This window comes from Diadema antillarum, unplaced genomic scaffold (genome assembly GCF_040938485.1).
Source record: "Diadema antillarum isolate AM-2024a unplaced genomic scaffold, OU_Dant_1.0 seq00001039_RagTag, whole genome shotgun sequence".
Lineage (NCBI taxonomy): Eukaryota > Metazoa > Echinodermata > Echinoidea > Diadematoida > Diadematidae > Diadema > Diadema antillarum.
The window spans coordinates 82,769-108,048 of record NW_027271870.1 but is presented as its reverse complement, the minus strand read 5'-3'; positions in this window follow the sequence as shown (position 1 = coordinate 108,048).

Genomic DNA, 25,280 nt, shown 5'->3' with positions numbered 1-25,280 from the left:
CCTCCATAGAACTGGACTTGTTTTAGTTTCATTGTCACAATGATGATTCTTCAAGTGTCTTCTAAAACCATTGAACGAATCAAATTATGTCCGTACACAGGCCCCCTGGGCGCAATTTATTGTTTGTTCATCACTCAGTCCATGTTCGTATGGCAAACAGTGAAAACAAAAAGCAGTTTCAGTGGGAACTCCTAAAGAATGCATCACTTCATTATCTATTTGAAAGTTTAGATCTCGGTTCACGAACTCGGGGTAATTCCAAATGTCCAAAGGTTGATGAGAGGTTTTGCATACCGTAGACAAAACACATATTTAATGTGCTTTGAACAATGTGTCGAAGGCACTCTGAATGATATCACCAGGGCAGGGTAATACCAAGTGGTCAACAATGAAGTAATATTGGTACACATGTATGTTATCCTTCTGACGTCCTCTGTCAAGCAAGCTGCATCTTCTGATCTTCAAGCAAGCAAGCTGCATCAAGAGCTGCATCATCTTCTGCTTTCCCTCTTCAAGTGGTGATCAAAACTAGCATCAGGCTGAAAATGTAAGGAAACAATGAAAAACAAACAGACATTGTATGAATCTATTACAAATAAAAACTAGACAAATTTGACTGTGACCTTTATTTCGATTCCATAATGCAATTTGATAGACTCAGTCATACATAGGCTTAACACATTTTATTCACATTTATGATTATTTTAACAGATTTCAAGCTATCACACACACGGAGGGATGGACTACTCAAAACCATAACAATTCAGGCACCACTTCTTGGCAGAGGATAATAAATGGATCTTATTCCATTTTACTTAAAGATCACTATAATTTCGCAATTAAAACTCACTTATACCTATTTTTTCTTAAAGAAGCTTTGAAATTTATCACTTTTCTCTTATTCGTGACTGATCAAAAAGCAACTTCAAAATTTTAGCCTACATATGGGGAAGACAATCTTTAAAGTTCAAGGATCAACTTTGAAACATTCACGAGTAAAGTTCTCGTCGACATCAGGACATAACCCTGACAAAGGCAAGTGCGCAAAAATATTCACAACATCCAAAAAAAAAAGTTAACCTGTGAAACATTGAAAAGCAAGTGATCTTTAAAAATTACATAGTCCAACAACACAAAAAAAACCCAGAAAATTTCCCTTGACCTTTAATTTCTTTTCTAATACAAAAACAGATCATAGAAAGTAGAAAATGCAAAATCAATTAAACTCGTAAAAATCAATTTCATTTTCAGAATACCAAAGTACTGTGAGTTCTAATTGCCTGTCCAAAATGACTCATAAAGGCTTGTTCAGATATGATGAGACAAACTCCGGCAACATTTTAGTGCACAAATCAATGCGATATGAGATGGTAAAAAACAAACAAATAAACAGATCAAAATGCAACAAAACAAAACAAAAACACTGAGGCAAGAGGAATATATTTTGCCACACAGTGGGAAGAAGTTATGGTGCAATCAAGCTCAAAAGTAAGTGAAGATACAATGTCATGAGTTTATCTTTATCTTATTTTTTTTTGAGTCATGTGCATTCATTAACATAATGAAAGTGGCGTGGTTCAGCGCACCATATCTGAACACTAAAAATGTCAGGGGGTTTGTCGCATCATATTTGAACAAACCTTATAGTCATGTAGACTTACCTTTTGAAATCGGATAAGGTAGTCTATAGCCAAAGCCACAGAAATCTTGCACAATCCTTGCGCCCTGGTTCACAGGTGGAAGCAGATAGAGTACAAGAAGGATTTGCAGGTTACTTACATTCTATGCTGTGTTGTAAGAAATGCATGATATATTCAATATATTCTACAACTCATTAACAAAGTATCCAGGTATCAAGAGAAATTATCAGTGAATTGCACTGCATAATCAGGGAGCATTAAGTAAAACATATGATCCTTCATGTAGGATGAAACCATGGGTTGTTGTGTGGCTTCTATTTAAAAAAAAAAACAAGAAAAAAAAAACTCTTCTTTATTTCATCAGCATCTCCAAAATAACAAAATTACATTACATATTGATTTGTGACTGTGAACTTTTACATTACAATTGAGTTTGGTGAAATCCATTCATCTGCCTTTGAAAAATCAAAGTCACAAGATATTTCCTGCATTTTTTTTTTCATAATGAAGGGCTCCTGACCATTGATTATTGACCTCATGACCCTCATCGACTCCAGGGAAACGTTTGATAAAATGTATTGTCAGATGCAAAGATTTCAGCTACTTATAACAGTTGTCACCAATTTCTTTGTATGACAAGTTTTGTGGAACGCCCCCTGGATTTACATAGCCTTACCAAGTTTCATTCACAGATGATTGTTTTCAACTTGCGGCATGATACACAAGAAACGATAGTGGATGGATAGACATCTAGAACAGAAAAAAGGGGCTTTGAAAACCTATAGTTTTGTGCATACCCTGACTGCTACCAGGTCTGGTGGTACACTATTTGATGATTGCTCCAAGTCTCATGAATCCACATCAGTTTTCCGCATGTGTTCTCCCAGCAAACTCAACAGCTTGACTGTGGTTTCTGAAGGCTTTCCTCTTGCTAGCTTGACAAGACCTTCCACCAAAAACTGGCCACTGCTCAAAAAAGCTTGGCATCGTTGCCTGGGAGAAGGAGTGAGAAGTACTGTTCAACCTGCAAGTGTAAGGACCATGAACATACATAATTATCAAGTGGCTACAAGTCCGCAAACTGTCAAACTGGTGCGCAAGGTGTGATGCACTGGCTTAGGATTCAAAGTACTGAACATCCACATAACTGCACTAGTGTATTTACTGTAGGGCCATTCTCAGATTAAGTGTTCAATTCCATGTGAGTAAAACCGAAAAATCAACCACAAAGTAATACATTCAAAGATGTGTTTTCGGAAACTTCAAAACCGGTCAAATACGAAACAAAAAGTGGAACATTCTAAATGATGGCCATTCATTGAGTAAAAATGAATTGAAATAGAGCATCATATATGATTTTTGATCACCAATCAGATACGTTACCGCAAATTTACATGTTGTAATGGACTCCTAACTCTGAATTAAATTTATTGTTTTGATCTAATTTTTGTTCAGGAAAAGACATCTGTCCCCCCTAAAGATATTGGGGTTTTTCAAGAGGTAAAGATGTTGTCATCCCTTGCTAATTGGTAGAAATTATTTCTGTGTGGTAGGTTGAAATATGCTTTTTGCTGAAATGAAATATAACCTTAAGATTCACTTTGTATTTTTAGCAAATTTCGCTTACAAATAAAGTTTCGAATCCCACAAATCATGCAAAGGTAACGATCCGATCTGGAATTTCCGCAGGAAACAAATATGAATTGCTTTCCTGGGGAAATAACTATTGAAAAACATCGAATCACCTTTGGTAACGTATCTGGTAAAATATAAGTAATAATTTTAGTTCTGTATGAATTTATAAATATCATCTGTTTAATCATTTACCTCATGAATTGATGTAAAAATGAATGATGTAAGCCCAAATTAACCATTTTAAAAATGGTACGTAATATTCAAACTATGAAATGTAGTGGAAAAGAGCCCTAAATGTGAAAGCTGAGTTCTTCATTCACAGAATATTCTCATCTTACGTCTGAATGTATTTATCCATGTGACTATAAATATTCATTAAGTTTTGATGGATAATGCAAACAAGGTTTAAAAAATATATTTTTGCAGGCACTTAGAAGGAAGTATGTACAGTCTCTATGAACTCGATATGCTAAACAGTTGTTTGACCTATGGTAACGTATTTGGCTCATCCCTTTTAATGAAAATGAATAAATAATTGTTCAATTTATCAATGAATCTTGAGTAGTTCTTCATATGTTGAAAAACACTAGAATAAATATGCAACAGAACACTAAAACTTTTCTTGGAAACGTTTCATAAACTACTTTTTACTCTTTCAAAGTTTGGTAACGTATCTGGCGTACCGTAAATGAATCTGTCGGTGAAGTTACAGAGCAATTTCTACTGAATATTCTTCATTTTAGCATAACTTTAATTTTTTATGGAAGCGTCATTCTATGCAGAATTGTTTTATGAACACTTTGTTTTACATAACATTATTTCTCACCGTGGGTGCCCTGAATTATACGTAACGTATCTGCTAAATCTGAAAAGCAAAAAACTGATATGTTGAATCTTAGCTTCGTCTTGTAAAATAAACGTTCAAAGTTGTTGCATAGAATATGAAAGTGGCTGGGTTTTATAGAATAGAACTTTGGAGTTTATGAGCACACAACGATTTGTTTGTAAAAACATTTACAATTTCTTTTCAGCATTTTGATTATGTGGTAACGTATCTGTCGGAAAACTTGGCATTAAGTTGTGAGACACTGACGCAGAAAGAAAAATCATGTGGAAGTGTTGCTCTTTTTCACCTCTCTGTCCTTTTGGTGTAAGAATATAATCCTGAGGTCCAACAAAACGAAGCATGTAATGTGTAGGGATGAATTTTGACCAGATTTGATCCCCAGAAAGCACAAGACCAATGAGCAAAATTCGGTCACGTATCTGGGGTAACGTATCTGTGGTAACGTATATGGTCGATCATATTATTATGAGAGCGATATCTACCAAACATTTCTCACTTGTACTAAACTTTAATGTTGAATCAATGCGTCATTCCGAGGAGTAATGTATAATATACAATTTGTCTGACATTGCAATATCTGTCGCGGTGGGTGGCGTGAAAAGTATGTAACGTATCTGTCCAAATAAAAGTGTAGAAAACCAATATTTCAAACATTGTACCGTATTCTTAATAAATAGCTGTTGCACAAAAAATCTAAGTACTTGCAATGTATGAAGTATATCCTCAGGGTTTCATATACACATGGTCATTGCATAGTCTTGTTATTTTCGCAATGCTGCAACACTAAAGAAACTGGTAACGTATCTGGCGGTGAATTTGGCGACAGGTTTCAAAAGGCTATAAAAAAAAGAAGTCAATAAAAATTTTGGAACTTTTTGAGCATTGTGATTAGCACATATGATATCCTCATCGTCCATGAAAATGATATTTGGAAAGTGTGTTTGTGGACGGAGAGGAGCAAGAAAACATAATTCTGAAATAGCCGGCGACACTGCGTTTTGGGGGTCTTAACAAAGTTTAACAGCAAAATTTTATACAAAAAGGCAGACAACCGCACTTGATCGTGTTTATTTTTAACAAATAAAGTCCTCGTGATATATTATAAACATTTAAATAGTATCTAATAGGTTTCAGGGAACCGCAAACTGTCATGGAATGTCGGCGACACCTAAATTCCGTATTTGAACGCTTTTACTGAGAATGGGCCTGTATACAAGTGCATGAAACAGATTTATCTTGTGTGCATGAAAGACTTGATCAGAACTGCAGAAAACAAAGGGTTTTGTTCAGGTGGCTTCAGATTAATTCAGTCGGTGATTCTACTATATATACCTACTTGAGATATGCTCATAATTTCAAGGTCGTTTTAATTAGCCAGCAGGGGGGGGGGGGGGGGGCAATAATATCCTGCTTCCAGATATTCATCATCTTTATGCAGTGTACATTTATGCAAATATTATTTGAGGAGAAAAGGAAAAATCAAATGCTATTTTGCAATTGATCTACTCTCATTTTCAAGGTTTTTTAGATAGATAATAAAAGGTCTTTTTGCAATTCTGTCATTTTCAAGATTCTCAAGTGCACTATGGCCAATATCATTAAGTGTGGCAATAACATAAGTATGGGGAAGACGCATATTCCAGAAGGGATTTTTTTTTTCAAGAGATTATTTCAATACTACCATCAAAGTAGACGTATATTCCCTCACCTGAATCATGAAAAAAGCGATACGTGTATTCCATTTTGACTCATTTGTGAAATTTAGGATCAGTTCTCAGACAGAGAACAACTGCCAGTTATCAATAGGGGCTGTGATTCTGTTTCTCGCTACCCTTGAACTTGCACCTTACAATTAGATCTAGTGCACTGTCTTAACATGGACTCGGTGGAAATACCGGTTTTACACATGCATGTGACATCATCAACTTTATAAGAGCATATTCTTATATAATGTAAATTTGTAAGCGGTTAGCAAACTCATAAATAGTAGTACTCATATTAGAAACTAGTTAGCAGATTCTAACGTAAGATCCACGCGCAAACACTAGCGTCCTATATAGGCCCCTACGTTCCTACGTGTAGATACTGAAAACATCACGTAACCCATGTTGTGATAAACAAAAATCGGGTCGGGAGAACCCCCCACCCAGCCCCTTTAATCGGGTATTTACGCTCTTTTTAGAGCGATATTTGCTACTAGTACCTAGTACTAATTTAAACCTAACAGTTTGGACCTAGAACAGTTACAGTAGACCCTACAAAAATTATAGTAGGCCTAGGGGCCTACCAGTATACCTACGAACATGTACAAACCTACGAACATGTACACACAAACATTGTTCGAACTTCGTCTTCGTGCACGTCAGTAGCGGGTCGGGTTCATTGGTTACAAATGATTTGCGCGCTAACAAAGATCCGCACCAGAGCCTCAGCTCAGAGGTAAGAAAACTACATCAATAACAATACAAAATGCCACGGAACCTTTTATATTTAAAATTTGATGATATTTTTAAAATGCAATTATTGGACAAAGGAACCCTCAGCGAAATTCGGACTCAATGCACCGCTTCAGCGCGTTGGTGTTATGGCCTATTATGTATGGCAAACACTATAGGCTACTAGTATGCTGCGCTACATAGTATACTACAGTATAGTATTGTGTGCGTGCAAAGACAAAGTTGTCTATAATATGCGATGAAATCCGTGAAAATCATGCACATCGTTTATGATAGAAAATAACTGGTACAGGAAATAATTACCTTAACTTATCCCTGCTGACAGACTTAGCAAAGTCACCATCATAGATTCAATGTCATTTTTAGCCCCAGACGACATCGAAAACCTGACTATCGCGATGACAGACGTTGACGACTCCGCGCCACAGCAACAAATTTCAGGCATTGGCATGTGTAACCAATGAGATCATCGGACTGCGAACACGTGATCTTCTCTGGTGGACAACTAACACCGATACGGTGTTATTAGTGAAAACCCCCTTTTCATGACAAAACTATAACACCACTTGGGTGTCATTTTAACACCGAGAATCTAACACCCAATGAATGAGAGAATGTTGGTGTTAAATTAACACCGAAGGGTGTCAAATTGTGTCAATGTAACACCAAATTTAACACCCACAGTTTGACACCCGGTTGGTGTTACACTTTTAACACCGCATTTTTTGCAGTGTGTGTAAATAGTTTATGGGGTGGAACTTGCAGGGGGTGGGGGTGGGATGGAGCTACCCCACCTTCGCAAGGGAGTGTTGAATTTTTAATATTAAAATTCAACAATCAGATGCACTCTTTTGGTGGGATTTTGAGAAATTATTCATTCAAAATAATAAGACAAAAATTGAGCATCCCTTCGATTCTCGCGCGACTCCCCAGATACTCTGCCAGTCTCAAGTAGACGTCGCGTCGCGGAGAAATCGCAGAAACGTCTCCGCAGCAAGCCGACAAGCAAAACTCGAGTCGCAAGAAGTTCACACCTTCATTAAGTCTCCACGCCAATGAGATACAGTACACGCCTAACAGGTGATATGCGCCGACCGCGCACAGTGAGCTTTATGCACATAATTATGATTATAATTTGTATTGAAAAAAAAACACGTGAATACACATAAAGGCCGTGTCACACCTTAACGCGGGCTTGTGGCGAGGAGATAGTTTCCAGCACGTCGAAGATTTTCAGCGGGCGAACAAGAATGTTTGCAATTTTCATTCATGCCTTGTCATACCGTACGGGGGAACTTTAATTTTAATTTACTCCAAGGAGCTCTCCGCAGTTGGTCCGCCCGGAGGTGCTCACGCAAGTCCGATTTAACCGCAGCCAAGTTTTGAGCATGACCAAAACTTTTTCCAGGTGAGTCGCGGGAATGCCCGTAGAGGTCCACGCAGAACGCCAGTAGGAGACCCTTAGCGGCAGTACTTCCCAGGCAATTTCCACACAGGTAATTCGCAGTCCCGTATGCAGCAAAGATAATGAAATTCTGTGAGATTCCAGCCATTCCATTAGAGGAATTCCTTCAATAAGTTGTCAGCACCCACGCGACTGGTACAAAGGTCACACAGTATACTCACAAGTATAACGCGTCCAGCAAGTAAAGGGCTTTTTACACTTGTGTCTCTTAACCCCGGACTTTCTCTGACCCAGGACTATCGTTAGTCCCGTACCAATTTTTTCAGCTTTTTACACTCGCCAATTAGTCCCGTACTATCTCTTGTCCGGGGCTAAGGAGAAAACTGACCTTTTTACACTCGTATTTCTTAGCCCCGGACTTTCCAAACCACATGAATATTCATAATTACGCTGTGTACTGTACACGTACACGCACACACCGGCAGCACTTGATTACCTCGTTTCTGATTGGTCCGTGAGGGTCGGACTTCGTCTCCGTCGCTTAGCCCAGGATTATTTTTTCGTTCTGTTTACACTCACTTGCTTGGCACCGCAATTGCGGTGCTAACCCCTGCTATTTTGCAGGGCCAGATAGTACCGTACTATCGGTGGGGCTAGCCCACTTTGGCAAAAACGAGTGTAAACAGAAAGTGGGCTAAGGATAGTCCCGTACCAACGGTGGGGCTAAGGCCACCCCCCCCCCCCCCCTTAGCCCCACCGTTGGTCCGGGGCTAAGCAAAATTTACAAGTGTAAAAAGCCCTTGAGACACATGCGCTGACTCTCACAAATCCTTTTCCGCCCTCAGGAATGTCCGGAATGCTAGAAAATCCCTACACGTAACAAGCCCGAGTAGCTTGCCCGGAAATGTGTGACAAGGCCTAAACGCGGTTGCGGGTAAAAAAATATGCGTGCGCACCTCCGGGCGACTACTTTTGAGATACATGCTAGGTACTGTCATGTGCGGATATCTACGGGGACCTCCGGGTAGTCAAAATTGTTCTTTGCAAGTCGCACGCAAGGCTGGTTAGTCTAGCGTGCGACGTATTTTTAGCCTGAATCAGTCCTTGATTGGCAGCAGTCTATAGAGGGCGCGACGATGTTGAAGTCAAGTTGACTAAAAATACGTCTAGTAAGAAACCTCCGAATAGAGGCGTGGAACCGGGCGTGGCATGACAGTTGCCAGTCTTCAATATCGAAGTTTTATTGGCTGAGCACCAATGTCGATCAAAACATATTACAGAACCCAAAGGAATTCTAGTCTACTCTCCTAGGTATAACACATATTGTCTTGCAGTGAAGACAGAATTTCCCTGTCTCTTTCACACTATCATAGAATTTGCCATTCTTTCCCATTCATTTTTAGGTGTGTAACATTTTGTCTTACTTCAAATAAGAGAATGATAGCAGTCAATGCGACTACATGCATTTGAAACTTCATGAGGGTTCTGCACATGGAAACTACACCAAAATTACTGCCGAATGCAAACCTCTCACTGTTGTTGTAAAGTCTTCGAGATATTCTCTGTCATTGTCGGTTTTGAAAGTGTGATTTATGAATTTGTACCATTGGCATTTTTTTTTTCATTTTAGAATACTTTATATTTTATATACTTATTCTATTAAGATATTTGCTAAACATCAATTAAATCTGCCGTCAAGGTAACTAATCACTATTGGCAAGCACCATCTACATTAAACAGGCATTTCGTGGGTGATCACACTGTCATAGGAAAATCCGTCCGTGGTACATTTCCCGTGAAAGGGGAAAGAGAGGATCTGCGACACAAAAGGATTCATGCAAAGCCAAAGTGCCAGGGGAATATGGTGCATTCTTTGCAATCATAAAATTACGAGACGCCATTCTCATAGAAGACTGAATTATACGTGTACAGTGATTAACATTTTCAACTCAAATGTAGATAAGGACATCTCTCCTGGCAATTCGAAATGCATGCCTAGATGTAGAAAATGTGAAGCTGAAAAAATGAAATAACATTAAAGAGCTAACCTACGTGGATGGTGTAAACACACACACACACACACACACACACATACACACACACACAATGAGCGAAAACACGATATGTTACGAAACTAGAGCACAACACACAAAATCTATCACCACGTCAAAAGCGCCAGAAAAGACTCATGTGGCTCAAATGAAGTGTCTGGTACCATTTTCACGAGAAACATCTCGTTTAGAGGAAAGCCATGAATTGTTGATTACGTATTATATACAAATTAGTTTAGATCTGTCAGGGATAAACACTGTCTGCCTTTTTATGCCAAGATTCCAGAATTGTGAATTGTGAATTAAGAATTGTGTTCCTTGAGGTCCTTTCCGACGTTGTTCGAAGGATCGTTGATCCGAAGACGAAATAGAGTTCGTAATTGATGAAGATGAAGTAAACTAAGCTCTCTTTAGTGACAAAATATGGCGATATAACAAAGAAGTAGGATATTACGCAGTGAAAATTGAACAAAAACATGCACAAATACCCCCACACATGCACGCACACACACATACACACACGCACAAGTATTTAAAAACATACAAACACTACCCATACACACATTCACTGGCGAACCGGAATACAATCGTAGTTTGTAAATTGTATTAGAAATTAAAAATTAGGTATTTTTATCCTCTCCTCTGTATACCCATCATCAGGATGAGCCACATGTGACCTAGAAACAATTATTGCACTAAGGGGCCACTTAAAACAAAACAAAACAAAACACACATACACACGCACACACACACACACACACACACACACACACACACATAGAAATGCCGCTATGACGACTGGTATGTTACCGCCATAATGCATGGTTCACCTTGTAGGCTTATAGTACAATGTCTTGACGTGTGATGAGTTTCACATAATACCTCTCAGAAATATATTAAAATGACAGGTTTGTAACAAATGTGCTGAATGCTCACTTTCGTTGGAGTAGGTTTACTTGGATGAATGTTTATATTGTCTAAAAGTGCGTGTATTTGAAGATTCGAGGATTTAACTTTTGACCCTATCATAAGTTAAGGGAAGAAGTGAAATTTAGCACTTTCACTAGACCTTGAACGTTTTGACCTTTGACCTCATCATGGCAAGGTACTTCCAAAATAATCTCATTGGGTAATACTTGCATACATTAAGTTTGAAGAAAAATCCTGCAAGCATGGCATCTAGATAAGAGGAAAATAGTGACATTTGGAGTATTTGACCTTGACATTTGACCCGTGACCCCTACATTCCCCACGCAATCACTGCCAGTCAGTGCATGCATATGTACTAAGTTCCATGAAGACATCTTGAACCATTTGTGAGATATGGAGAAAAAGTGAAATTTTAACATTTTCACTTGAACTTTGACCTTTGACCTCACGACCACAAAACTCTCTGGAGAATCTTCATTTGGTAGTTCATGTACATGACACATTGTATACACAAAGTTTCAAGAAATACCTTCAGGCATTGCTTAGATATGGGGGAGATAGTGAAATTTTGGGCATTATCTTTTTGACCTTTTGACCTTGAGCATGTGTGCCCAAAAGTTGACAGTTGATATGCATAACGTCACCAACTCATACATATACATGACTGCCAAGTTTCATTAAAGGCATTATTTACCATTTGCAGTTGAAACAATAACCCAGCATTAGTGCTATATAGTTCTGGAATGTGAGTTAGGGATAGAAACAACCACAGTAAAAATTTGAATCAGTAGATCGAAGTTAAGTATTGTTGAATATACAAAACGTGAACAGTAGTTATAATAAAAATGTTTCCGGACTTTAGGAGAAATTTTACGCAGAAAAATGTTTCCCAGGATATGGCGAAATAAGGGAGTATTGTCATAGCTTCAAAGATGTACGGTTTTGAATAGGTAATAACAAGAAATAATCTCCATTCGATAAATCATCAACGCCCAGAATTGACATTTCCCATTGGGTAGCAGAAGGACAGCTTTAGACTTTCGAGAGCAGGCCGGCAAGGATGACGAAAGAAGTTTCGCCCTTTATACATGCACCAACATTTATATCAGATTTCCACTCTTCCTAATGAGCGATGGTAACAAATAACTTCGAACTAACATGAAATCTATGTTACGGATCTGACGTCACCGTTTTTACCTTTTCGTGTCTCATGTATTTAATTCCTCTTACCCATAACACATGTATCTTGGTGGAAACTTCGTGATATCGCACATCGAGAACATGCAATAATTAACTGGTATGCAAGTTATATTACTAGAGCATTATTCTGGACCAAATCAATGTCGTAAAATTATACGTTTGGGATCTTACCCTGTTTGAACTCAAACCCTTTACATAAGGCTGACAAAATCAGTTTCATCCAGAATATTGCTGAAATAAAGGGTCTATAGACCCTTTCGATATTCCGAAAATGAAATAAGGCTTACAATTCCTAAAGTTTATTTGTTAATCTAAAATGATATATGCGTTGATATTCCGAAAGTGTGATGGCCTGAAAAAGAAATTTGCGTTCGTTTTTTCGAAAGTTCGTTAATACCAAAATGAAACAAGGTCCGGTTTTCCATTGATTCATTAATTCAAAATGTAATAAAGGTTTGTTAATCCCAGCATGAATTAGGCTTCGTCAATCCAGCAATGAAGTTTCGTTAATCCGAACACTATATAAATTTGTGAAGAAGCTGGTACTGTCGAGAAGAGGGATGGTCATCTTTTCTGTAGATTAGTTATATGAGGGTGGAAAGGGGGTGACAATGATCAAGGGTGTACACAGTAGTCTTTCAGAGATTATCATTAGTACACGCATGCGTGATTTTTTTTTTATGGGGGGGGGGGAGGAGCCCTTAGGTGGCCTCTTGTAATAATTGTTTCTATTTATACGTCATGCATGCCTCATCATAATGATGCCATAGATGACTATGGGAGCATACGGCGGAGAGGGAAAATTTGTTCATGTTTCCATGAAAAATGCAATTTGCAAATTGTACGATTGTATTCCATTTCGCCAGTGAGTGTATCGTGGAGTTTGTGTATTTTCCACATCTCTCTCTCTCTCTCTCTCTCTCTCTCTCTCACTCTATGTGTTCTCGTTCAATTTTCATTGCGTAACAGGCCTATCATACCTTTTGTTATTTTCAAATTAATTCAAATTTTATTTCATTTTTCGAAAAGAACATAAACATTTCGGGGTCTTTTTTGTAACAGAGAATGAGGTTGCACAATCAAAACAACTTTAAGTAAATTGAGAAAATATAATTGTGGAATTAACCTTGGAGTAACAATAATAAAATGTTACAGTCTTTTGTCTCTAAAACAAGTTCACTTCATTTTCTGAATTTGAACTTTATTTCGGTTTTTAATTAACGATCCTTCGAATATCTTCGACAAAGAAAATGAAAGAACACAGTATTAATAAAATCATGTCGAGAATGATGGGAAAAGTTTATTCCTGACAGATTTAAACAAATAAGTATCTCTACGTAATCAGCAATAGCTTTCCTCTAAACGAGATATTTCTGGTGAAAAAGGTGCCAAACGCTTCAGTTCAGCCACACGGATCTTGACGGGTGCAGTCATAGATTTTTGCGTGTTGCGCCCCACTTTCCCAACATGTCTTTTTTGTGTGTGTGCATCACCCACAAAGTTGTTGGTGTTACTCAATTTAGCTTCACGTTTTTCTGCATAAGCATGCATTCCGAATGGACAAAAAGAGATGTCCTCATCTCCATAATTATTTGTGTACAGAATGTTAATCAGCATCGACTTCCCTTCACTAGTATACCTGTACCGCCATCTGTAAGACTGGCGTCTCGTAATTACGGATTGCAAAGAATGCACTATGTTTCCCTAGGCCTTTGGCTTTCCAGGAATCATTTTGTGTCGCTCCTTTCACAGGAAATGTACCACGGACAGGTTTTCCTATGACAGTGTGATCACCCACGAAATGTCTGTTTAATGTAGATGGCGCTTGTCAATAGAGATTGCTTTCTTGACGGCAGATTTAATTGATGTTTAGCAAATATCTTAATAGATTTAATATGAAAATATAAAGTATTTCAAGATAAAAAAACATACCAATTGGAAAATTCATAAATCACACTTTCAAAACCGACAATGACAGTGAATATCTCGAAGACTTTACAACAACAGCGAGAGGTTTGCATTCGGCAGTAATTTTGGTGTAGTTTCCATGTGCAGAACCCTCATGAAGTTTCAAATGCATGTAGTGGCATTGACTGCTATCATTCTCTTAGTTGAAGTAAGAGAAGATGTTATGCACCTCAAATGAATGGGAAAGAATGACAAAATACTATAAAAATGTGGACGAGACAGGGAAATTCTATTTTCCCTGAAAGAAAATATGTATTTTACCTAGGAGAGTAGACTAGAATTCCTTTGGGTTCTAAAATGTGTTTTGATTGACATTGGTGCTCAGCCAATGAAACTTCGATATTGAAGACTGGCAACTATCATGCCACGCCCGGTTCCACGCCTCTATTCGGAGGTTTCTTACTAGACGTATTTTTAGTCAACTTGACTTCCACGTCGTCGCGCCCTCTATTGACTCTCAATCAAGGGCTGATTCAGGCTAAAAATACGTCGCCCACTAGACTAAAGGCTGGTGTGACACGGCCTTAACATCGTTTCAAGTGTATTTCAATAAAGACTGAAGTTTGGAGTGGGTGGAGTGAGGTGATTACAGAGTAAACCCAAACAATCATCTCATGAAGAAATGCCTTTCTGATAGAACAGTCATGATAAATACAACTCGTGAGCTGCATTTTGATTCAGAGCCGAATAAACACTAAAGAAGATGTAGAGGCACTGCTGGCCAGATAATCTATAATAGCAAAAATCACATCAGAGAACCTACATTTTGTACGACAGTCATGGCTGGAGCTACTCTGTCACGCCTTCTGCTTGTCGTGTGCCTCCTCTTCACCAATGTGCGCATTCGTAAGTATTCCTCGAGATAATCAAAAAAGGAAGTTATGATGGTTGCAGGAAAAAAAGTTAGAAATTAATAGAGTCACCGAGCGATTTAGCCGATTTTTCCCCCACATTGACGCTGTACGGAGCACAAACTTTTGGCGCTACTTTGACGAAATAGAGAAAACATTATTAGCTAAAAACAAATTTTGAGATGTTAATAATCTAAGTTATCTGTTTCCAAAGAGCTAAACAATGTATTTTCCGTGCAGGCAATGCATTCAAAGTTGCTGCGAATGAAAGTGCCAAACGCAACAAACATCGATGTGAATCAATTATGGACATTCTCCTATCCTCTAACAACAGAACAGCTCTACGTAGGATAATGCGGCAGTATATTTGGAAGATGCGTACTGATAAGGCATTAAGCCTAGTATAGATCAATATTCTCTAGACAGCGGTTATTCATGTTGTATTAACTTTGGAAAATGGAGGATTTTTGCCATCTAATGTCCATGCGTGCGAGCATTATTGATTGTAAGTCATTGCGGCTGTCATGGTGCAGACTGGTAACTGGTGACTACTTAGTACTTAATTCTGCGATTGTCCCCCGCATTGTGAAAGCGGCAAAGCTTTTGCGGGAATGAGATTGATATTTCTAAAGGCACTGCACGACTAAATCGCCTATTTTGTTTGTCTGTTTTTGTTGGTACTATAAGTTCTCCAAAATTGTTTTGTCACTGTTTTATAGTATAGAACACACTAAAAACCTATAAATTGCGTTTTCTGCTTTTAAGAAAAGATACTGCTGGGTGGTATGAAGGCTTCACGGTGCACCACGTATTCTTTTCAGGGTATGTGTGTGGCCCTGAAAAGAACCTTACCCCGTCCCTTTTCCGGGCCACACACATATCCTATAAAAATAGAAAGAATACGTGGTGCACCGTGAAACCTTCTGCAACCCAACTTTATATACCGCCATGGAAAAGACACAAAATGTTTTTTGTTTATCTTGTTAGTCCTTTTAGTGAAATTAAGGCGGAATGGGGAGGGGGTATTAGTATGTGAATTTAGGGTGGTTTTTATCCTTCCCCTCGCTATGAGCTCCCCTAATACCTCCTTGGTCTTATATGCATTACAGTGAACTGATACGTGCCCCACAGAAACCTAAACCTCTTTGCATTATAAAGAGAAAGACACAGGTATATTTGCGCGTTTTAATAACGCATACTTCTTTCTCTGAAGATCATGAGCACTGGAGCATGACGTGAAGTTTATGTTTGCAGTATTTGGCTAAGGTATGATAAATGGATTTGAATATTACATTTGATCCGTTGATCCAAACGTGATGCCTCTCTTACGTCTTATTAAAATGTTGTTTATTGTATCTCTCTTTTTTTTTTGTGCAAAAAGCATGTGAACAAAACAAGTATTCATTGTATGGACAATAAATGAAATGGCTGTGATTGATTGATGAAATGAAATTGATCTGCTTCCTCTCATATACTGTAGTAACTGCACAAGGTTTGCTGGATACAAGGTGTGGGTCGACTGTTACCCTTGACAGCGAGCATCCCGTACAGCAGCTTACTCTCAGGAGCAGACAGGGAGACAATTGTCTTTGGTTCATTCGAAGTCCCCGTCATACCACAATACGTCTTGACTTGGTGGAAGTCGTGGGAGAATTGGGGTCCGAATCCTCCGTAGTTGTGGTTGACGGTCGTGGATACCCCGGTGATGACGGAGTGACGCTTGACGGGCGGTCGACGACCACGTTCAGGTCGCAAGGTCGCGATGTTACATGCGAACTACCTGCTGATAACTCCAGAGAGTTCAACCAGGTGATTGTACGAGCAACATTGGAAGGTATGTGTAAGTTAAACTCAGTAATCGACGAAATTTACTCTCGAATCAAGATAGTAATTCTCGAGCGATAACATACAATCTTTCTTGATTAACAATTAATCGCAACAATAGTTGTAACTCAGCGTAATCGTGATGTTTCTTAACTTCGACTCTGTAGAAAGCCACACATTTTGGAAATATCTCCCCTTCACACTTACCTTGGTCCCGCCATCTATTGCTTGATGCTATCATGTTCATGTCTTTGATCGCTGCGAAACCTATCACCGCCCCTTGCATTAACCCGATTGTGCTTCGTCTTTTTTCTCTTTCATGGGCGTCACCGGGGGGGGGGGGGGGGGTGCGTTGGGTGCGAACGCACCCCCCTTCAGATCCTTAAAAAAAAAAAAAAATAGTCTGCGAGTGATCTCAACGCCGGACGCTAAATAATTATTCTTTTCTATCTTTTTTTTTAAATATTTTGCACCAGGGACACACACACACACACACACACGAAAAAAAAATCGTCGGCAAAAACAATATTCGCACCCCTGGTTCTGGCAGCACTGATTTTATACATATCTATTAGTATTCTACAGTGTTTACTATTTATCGACCGTACTCAAGTCTGTACATCCGTACGATACGGAGCACTTATACACGTTTGCATGTACGTGTGCTACTTACAAGTATGTAGGGTATATGTACGTTACTTCTGACCAATCCATATTGCCCGCCCAAGAGCGAGCCTCAGCCTCATTAAAAAAAAAAAAAAAACAAAATGTAGGGGCAAGCATAAATTATTTTAGTTTTGCCCCCCCCCCCCCCATAATCAAAAATTCCCGAAATGAGAAGATTTTCTTGCTTTTGAAAGAAAACAAAAATGTTGCCCCCATAGAAGTATTGGAAGGCAAGCGCACCATTTGCCCCACCCTACATAATCATAATTCCCGCGATGAAATGATTTTCTTGCTTTTTTGTTAGAATTCAAGAAATCTGTCCAATTATTTCAACCAAAAGCAGTGGCGTAACTACGGGGGAGGGGGGGGGGGTGCGCCCCCTCCCAATCCGCTGATAAAAAAAAAAGATTTACCGAAATAATAGTTCAAGTGTTAGTAAACTGCTTTTGAATGAAAGGCTGATCCAGAAGTAAGATATTTTTCTAAGATTTCTTTTACCCATAATTAAATAGGTATATAGTGTGAAACATTGTTCAAAAAGCCTGGACCCGACAAAAGATTGTGATTCCTGGTTGGCCTTCTGCATATAAGCAGGATGTGCGAAGTGTACTCAGTACATCCGAACGAAGAGTCGCTACAATGTTGCGCAATGTGATGTAGAATGTACACCTTTGTACCTTACGCTTCGTTATTATCAAAGCTAGATCATTGATTTTGCAGTGTTGCTTTACATACTAGTCTATATAAAAATGTCTTGCATTACCAATAAAAAGACTTGACCTGGGTTAATTCCTAACTTTTCCATGTATATAATACACACACACAAACAAACACGCACAATTAGCTTAGGGGACGCTCTAAAGTGCAGATTTTGGACATCCTTTCCACGCTTGGCCACTTCGACGCCACCTCGCTGTCATACCTCCCCCAGTCATGAACATAAACCCACACCCTTGACTACCAGTGGCGGATCCAGGGGGAGGGGCGCACCGGGCGTCCCCCCCCCCCTCCCCCTTTAATTTCCAAAGCGAAAAAAAAATAGCTGCAAACGGCAGTTTTTGGACAGTAAAATGTCAAATTTTTCAAGCTCGCTCGCTCCTCTCGCTCGCATTTAGTCGTAATGCCATTCTCCTGAAGTTGCTGCCAGTAATTACCGGCAGTTGCGACTGGTGCGCCCCCCCCCCTTAATTTCCAAAGCGAAAAAAATATAGCTACAAACGGCAGTTTTGGGACTGTAGAATGTCAAAATTTTCAAGCTCGCTCGCTCCGTTCGCTCGCATTTAATCTTTATGCCATTCTTCTGATGTTGCTGCCAGTAATTGCCTGCAGTTGCGCCCGGTGCGGCCCCCCTTAATTTCCCAAGCGAAAAAAATATGGCTAAGAACGGCAGTTTTTGGACTGCGAAATGTAAAATTTTCAAGCTCGCTCTCTTCGCTAGCTCGCATTAATTGTTATGCAATTCACCTGATGTTGCTGCCAGTAATTGCCAGCAGTTCCGCCCGGTGCCCCTCCCCCTTAATTTCCAAAGCGAAAAAATATGGCTAAGAACGGCAGTTTTTGGACTGTAAAATGTCAAAATTTTCAAGCTCGCTCGTTCCGCTCGCTCGCATTTGATTGTTATGCAATTCTCCTGATGTTGCTGCCAGTAATTACCGGCACTTGCGCCCGTTGCACCCCCTTAAATTCTAAAGCGAAGAAATATAAAAGCTACAAACGGCAGTTTGTTTGTTTTTTACTGTGAAATGTCAAAATTTTCAAGCTCGCTCGCTCGCTCGTTCACTCGCATTTAATTGTTACGCAATTCTCCTGATGTTGCTGCCAGTAATTGCCGGCAGTTGCGCCCGGTGCGCCACCCTCCTTTATTTCCAAAGCGAAAAAATATGGCTCCAAATGGCAGTTTTTGGACTGTAAAATGTCTAAATTTTCAAGCTCGCTCTCTTCGCTCGCTCGCATTTAATTGTTATGCCATTCACCTGATGTTGCTGCCAGTAATTGCCAGCAGTTGCGCCCGGTGCGCCCCCCTTAATTTCCAAAGCAAAAAAAAATATGGCTACAAACGGCAGTTTTTGGACTGTAAAATGTCAACATTTTCAAGCTCGCTCGCTCGCTCGCTCGCATTTAATTGTTATGCAATTCTCCTGATGTTGCTGCCAGTAATTACCGGCAGTTGCGCCCGTTGCGCCCCCAAAGCGAAGAAATATAGCTACAAACGGCATGTTTGTTTGTTTTTTACTGTAAAATGTCAAAATTTTCAAGCTCGCTCGCTCGCTCGTTCGCTCGCATTTAATTGTTACGCAATTCTCCTGATATTGCTGCCAGTAATTGCCGGCAGTTGCGCCCGGTGCGCCCCCCTCCTTTATTTCCAAAGCGAAAAAATATGGCTCCAAATGGCAGTTTTGGGACTGTAAAATGTCAAAATTTTCAAGCTCGCTCTCTTCGCTCGCTCGCATTTAATTGTTATGCCATTCACCTGATGTTGCTGCCAGTAATTGCCTGCAGTTGCGTCCGGTGCGCCCCCCCCCTTAATTTCCAAAGCAAAAAAATATGGCTACAAACGGCAGTTTTGGGACTGTAAAATGTCAAAATTTTCAAGCTCGCTCGCTCGCTCGCTCGCATTTAATTGTTATACATATTCTCCTGATGTTGCTACCAGTAATTGCCGGCAGTTGTGCCCGTTGCGCCCCCACCCCTCCTTTATTTCCAAAGCGAAAAAATATGGCGCCAAATGGCAATTTTGGGACTGTAAAATGTCAAAATTTCCAAGCTCGCTCTCTTTGCTCGCTCGCATTTAATCTTTATGCCATTCACCTGATGTTGCTGCCAGTAATTGCCAGCAGTTGCGCCCGGTGCGTCCCCCCTTAATTTACAAAGCAAAAAAATATGGCTACAAATGGCAGTTTTTAGGACTGTAAAATGTCAAAATTTTCAAGCTCACTCGCTCCCCTCGCTCGCATGTATAAGTCATTATGCCATTCTCCTGATATCGCTGCCAGTAATTTGTCGTTTCACACCGTCATTCCATAATCCATTTATAGGGGGTACAACCCCCTCTGACACTTCCACACCCTCCCCCCACCCTTGCTCGCTCCCTCGCATACTAACCCCCCCCCCCCCCCCCCCCAAAAAAAAAGATGAAATCCTGGCTACGCCGGTGCCCTTTCCCCGCTTGGTTTTCCTCAAAAAACAGTAGAAGTCTAGGGATTGAGAGCTTCCTATATTCCAAATGTCTGTCCAAAAAATCTCGTAAACATTTAGTGTCAAAACGCACCCCCCTTGAAAAAAAGCTGGTGACGCCCCTGTCTTTCAATGTTGTTGTGCTTTATTTCTTAAACAAGCACCGACCACCTCCCAACACGAGGCCTCAGATATCGAAGAGTGTGGTAGCACGATACACCTCGATCCAGCCAACCGGACTGCGTCCTTGACCGTCACCCTCAATGATGATGCCTATGCTATTTACTGCAGGTGGCACTTCCATAGCCCAAAAGACACACACATTGTCATTACAATTCACGCTGGACACGAAGACAACCAGTTCTACCTACATATCTCTGGCTCCCAAGGAAGAATATTCTTAAACGCGTGGAATATTCCTGTCAATTTCTATCCAATTTTCTCCGATTCGTACGCTGACATAACACTGGATTTGTCCGAGATTGTGACCGACACATCAGTCACTCTTGATGTTACCTACATAGGTAAGCCTTCAATGTCTCCATTCTATACTAAAATGTTCATTTCATAGCATTTCAAAATTTTCCTACTAAATTTATCTTTAATAACTTGTATGGAACGAGACTACAAGGAAAACCAAAAATGGCGGACACCTCTTTATCAATGGTTGTTTCTTGCCGACAATTGTTATTACGTTAGGTTAGAAATTCAATTTCAGTACAATAAGTCTGTCCGGGGTGACAAACGCTACGATCTGTCAACTACAGAATTGCAACGACAATTTTTTTTTTGTTCTGTCGTCACTGTCATCATTATAAGCTGAGTGTCTGGATCTGAATTCCGTAGTTTGGATATGGGTAACCTGACTTTCATGACAGACTTTACACAGTGGAGTTTCATGTTTGAAAAGGACTACTTTACGCTGTGCTTGTTGTGAATGCTATTTTTTTTTCAGATAACTTGTTTGCAAGTCACCAAGGACTACTCCTATCTTCTGCTGGAATTATTGACCTCAATGAAAACACCTCATCGGTCACCATCAAATCGAACAACCTTACATCCGTTTCTTCATGGGATTTTGAGGCGAGGTGGCTTGTGACCAGTCCTCCTGACACCTCTGTCAGAGTGTCCTACCGGAACTTGGAAACAGGGAGAAGTGGCGGTTTTTACTTGCACGAAGTGTACGCAGGAAATGAACTGAGAATTTCTGGGTTTGCAAACCCCGCACCTTTGCCTCCTGAGAGGTCTTTCTTCGGAAACAGTACAGTATTTTTCTTGTACAGCTATGACTGGGGCGAAGATATTTCTGTTGGAGGTGTAGAATTCACAGTCAGCATATCACGTGAGTCCTCTGTATGGCCCAAAATGTTTCAACTTTCGTTACAATTTCACTGAAATTTCGTTTGTGGCATTTATGCGCTTCAGACTTAAAAGTAAGTGATTTTGCAAGAAATTGTTGGCAACTAGGCCTAACTGGTTCTTTCTAAATAGAAACAAACTTACACGCCCCTCTTTTCTACTGTAGTCTGCTTCTTTTCGGAGAGTAGACCCTACCTTGTATTTCCGTATGATTCAAGTCTCTTTTTAATGAGAAACATCTCTCCGTATAGCCAACATGACTTTGATACATTCCTATGCTATGACACATTTCTTAAACATGGCCATTGAACTGCATCAAACATTTATGTAATACAATTACATACTGCTGCAATTTCTACAGCTTTATATGGCAGATTTTGTAATGTTTTATTTCAATCTACGTGGGATATTATTCTGAGATGAAGAAAACAAAACTCCCTAGAATTTTGTAATTAGATAAAGCCAAAATAAAATCAAAATCAATCAATCAATCAATCAAAAATCAAAGTCGAGCTGCACCTGAAATATTTAACCGGAATAGCAGATATGTTATCAACAAGAAAAAAAATATATGGTAGGAAATACATAGGAAAGTATATTCGTCATTGATTTTCGAGGCACTTATAATGTGCGTTGTCTAACATCGAATGATCGTATTTTCATTCTTATTGACAAACACTGACTCGTTGTGTTCACTTTTAACTTTTTTGTTTGTTTGTTTTTGTCTTCTTTTTTTTTACAAATAATTCAGTATGTGTTCCTAAATTTGCTGTCGTACAGATGACCCAAGTACCCCAGGTCCATCCCACTGTGGAGGATTAATAGATCCAAACCGTGCTGGACTAAACATCACTATCAACTCGCCAACATATTACTATTATTTGTCCGGCGTCCCTACTTCCGGCACACGGGAATGCTTTTGGTACATATGGCCTACACCGGGGAAGGATATCGCATTGTTATGGAGAAGTGTAGACTGTTCCTATCATAATAAAGTCGCATTATCCGCCTATGATATCCATCCATACAGATATGGGCCTTACTGGCTTTCCTTCCATGATATATCATTTTTCTCGACCAACTTTAGCGTCGAGAACCTGTCTCCTGTCTTGTCAAATATAAGAGGAGTTATGCTGTCATCCTATCAGTCTGATTACGACGACGACAGTGGAGCAGGCTTCGTGGCAGGCATTAGTGCGACAGGTAGAGCAGGGATTTTATGGTCTTGACTTGAGCTTATACAATCCATTTTTATTCTGAAAGCAAATGAAGCCGGTCACAATTATGTCCATAATTACTATAGCTTTTATCATATATATAGGCATTCCTCAACCCTCATATTCTTTGTTTCGTATTATTAATTGATCTGGTCTGAACCTCTTATCTGTTCTCCGTTTCTCATTCACAAACACTGATTAATCGGGACTTATTCCCACAAAAGATTGCTTTTATGCAATTGTTATTTTGAACATTTATTTCTATGATTACTGTGTTTATCATAAATGAACATTCTAAAATTGGCTTTTAGTTTGTTTGTTATTGACAAGGTACGAGAACTTGTGTATTTTTTATGTAGATTAATATGAGAAGCATGAAATAAGTTCAGTTCAATTCAATTCAATTATCGGTAGTTCTTTTTTTTTCTTTCTTTCAAAATGTCTATTCCGTTAAGAAAGACTCGGTGACTGTTAGTATATTCATCTTCTTGCACGAAGACTTTTTATTAGATTCTTTGTATATATATATTTTTCTTTGTAACTGTTTTGGGTCGATTGATCGGACCAACGTTTCAACAAACAGCATTTACTAGTAGTCTATACGAGTACAATATTTTATTTATCAGGTTGTTATCACTGTTTCTCTAACAAACGCCTCTTGTATGGAATGGTGGAGACACAAAGTGCCTAAAAGTGAAACAGCTTACATCGTTTAGTTCTGCAATGACTCGAAGCAATAATTCGATTTAAGTATTTTCTATACGAACCTCTGCCCTTTTTTTTCTACTTCGATATTTTCTTCTTCAGTCACATTGCAATCTACACTGACATTTTCTCATCAAAGCCTCTGTTCAAACTCAGTGAAGTGAAGGAACAACTCAATTTCGTCATGCATTAGATGTATCTACCTGGGGCGATGAGGTCTTGAATACCTGTGGTAGCAACATCCACCTTGACTCCTCCTTCCCCTCCATCACCTTCAGTACGCCACATTACCCTACCATGGAGCACTCAGCATACTGGTGTGACTGGTACTTCACATGCCCTTCCAACTACAGACTCGCATTGGAATACCACGACTTCAATACACATCCTTATTCCTCGATATATATCCGTAAGGCAGTCTACCCATATGACGATGATTACATGCCACCCTCTGTCATATCGTCTGCTGCTCTTCCGGGTACATCTGTGTACCACTCGCTTGATAACCTAATGTCAGTAAGCCTATCACCATACACGTCCAGGAGTTACGTCGCCGTTTCAAGAGGAGTTCTGGCCAGAGTTTCGATGGTGCCGTTGAGTATGTGTTTTATTTCTAGTCTCTCTTGTCTGGATCTGCAGGGATTAAACATATTCTTTATGCTTCAAATCGTTTTAAAAAGTTATTAAAAAATCGCTATTGATAAAGTCTCACAGAAATTGTGTAATTAGGATTCAATGTATTTCTGCAGACGATTATTTATCATTTGGGTGGCATGAATATTAAGGTACACAAACAAACAACAGTAACAACAAAAATGTACTTGGAGAATAAAGGTAAGATAATGTGTATGATTAAAGAGTAGGTTACGGCGAATTGATAAACCAACAACAACAACAACAACAACAAAAATAGCTTCTGCGTGCCGTTACGTGTGAAATATCTGATGGTGACCATTTATTTTTGATGATATTGCTGTCAATTGGCATTGATCTATGTGTACCAACGCATGTTACATATATTAAGTCAACACTACTTTTACAGCTCTGCAATCATCGGGTGATTATGACCAACTAGTTATTTTACTCAAACCAGATAAAACTTTGTTTCATTGTTATCTTTTAAAGAGATATAATTCAGGGGGTGACAAAGGAAGCAGTCTTTCGTTGAGAAATAGTTTAGCTTAACACTTTCTTCCACTGTAATGCATGTACTGTAGCCGAACCAGTTTGGGATTCCCGTGAACCGCTGTCTACCTGTGGTGGCGCTGTTCTCCTCACTGACGAACTACGAAGCATCACACTTACCACCCCAGACTACGGCCAGAATGTCAATGGATCTCACTTCGAATGTT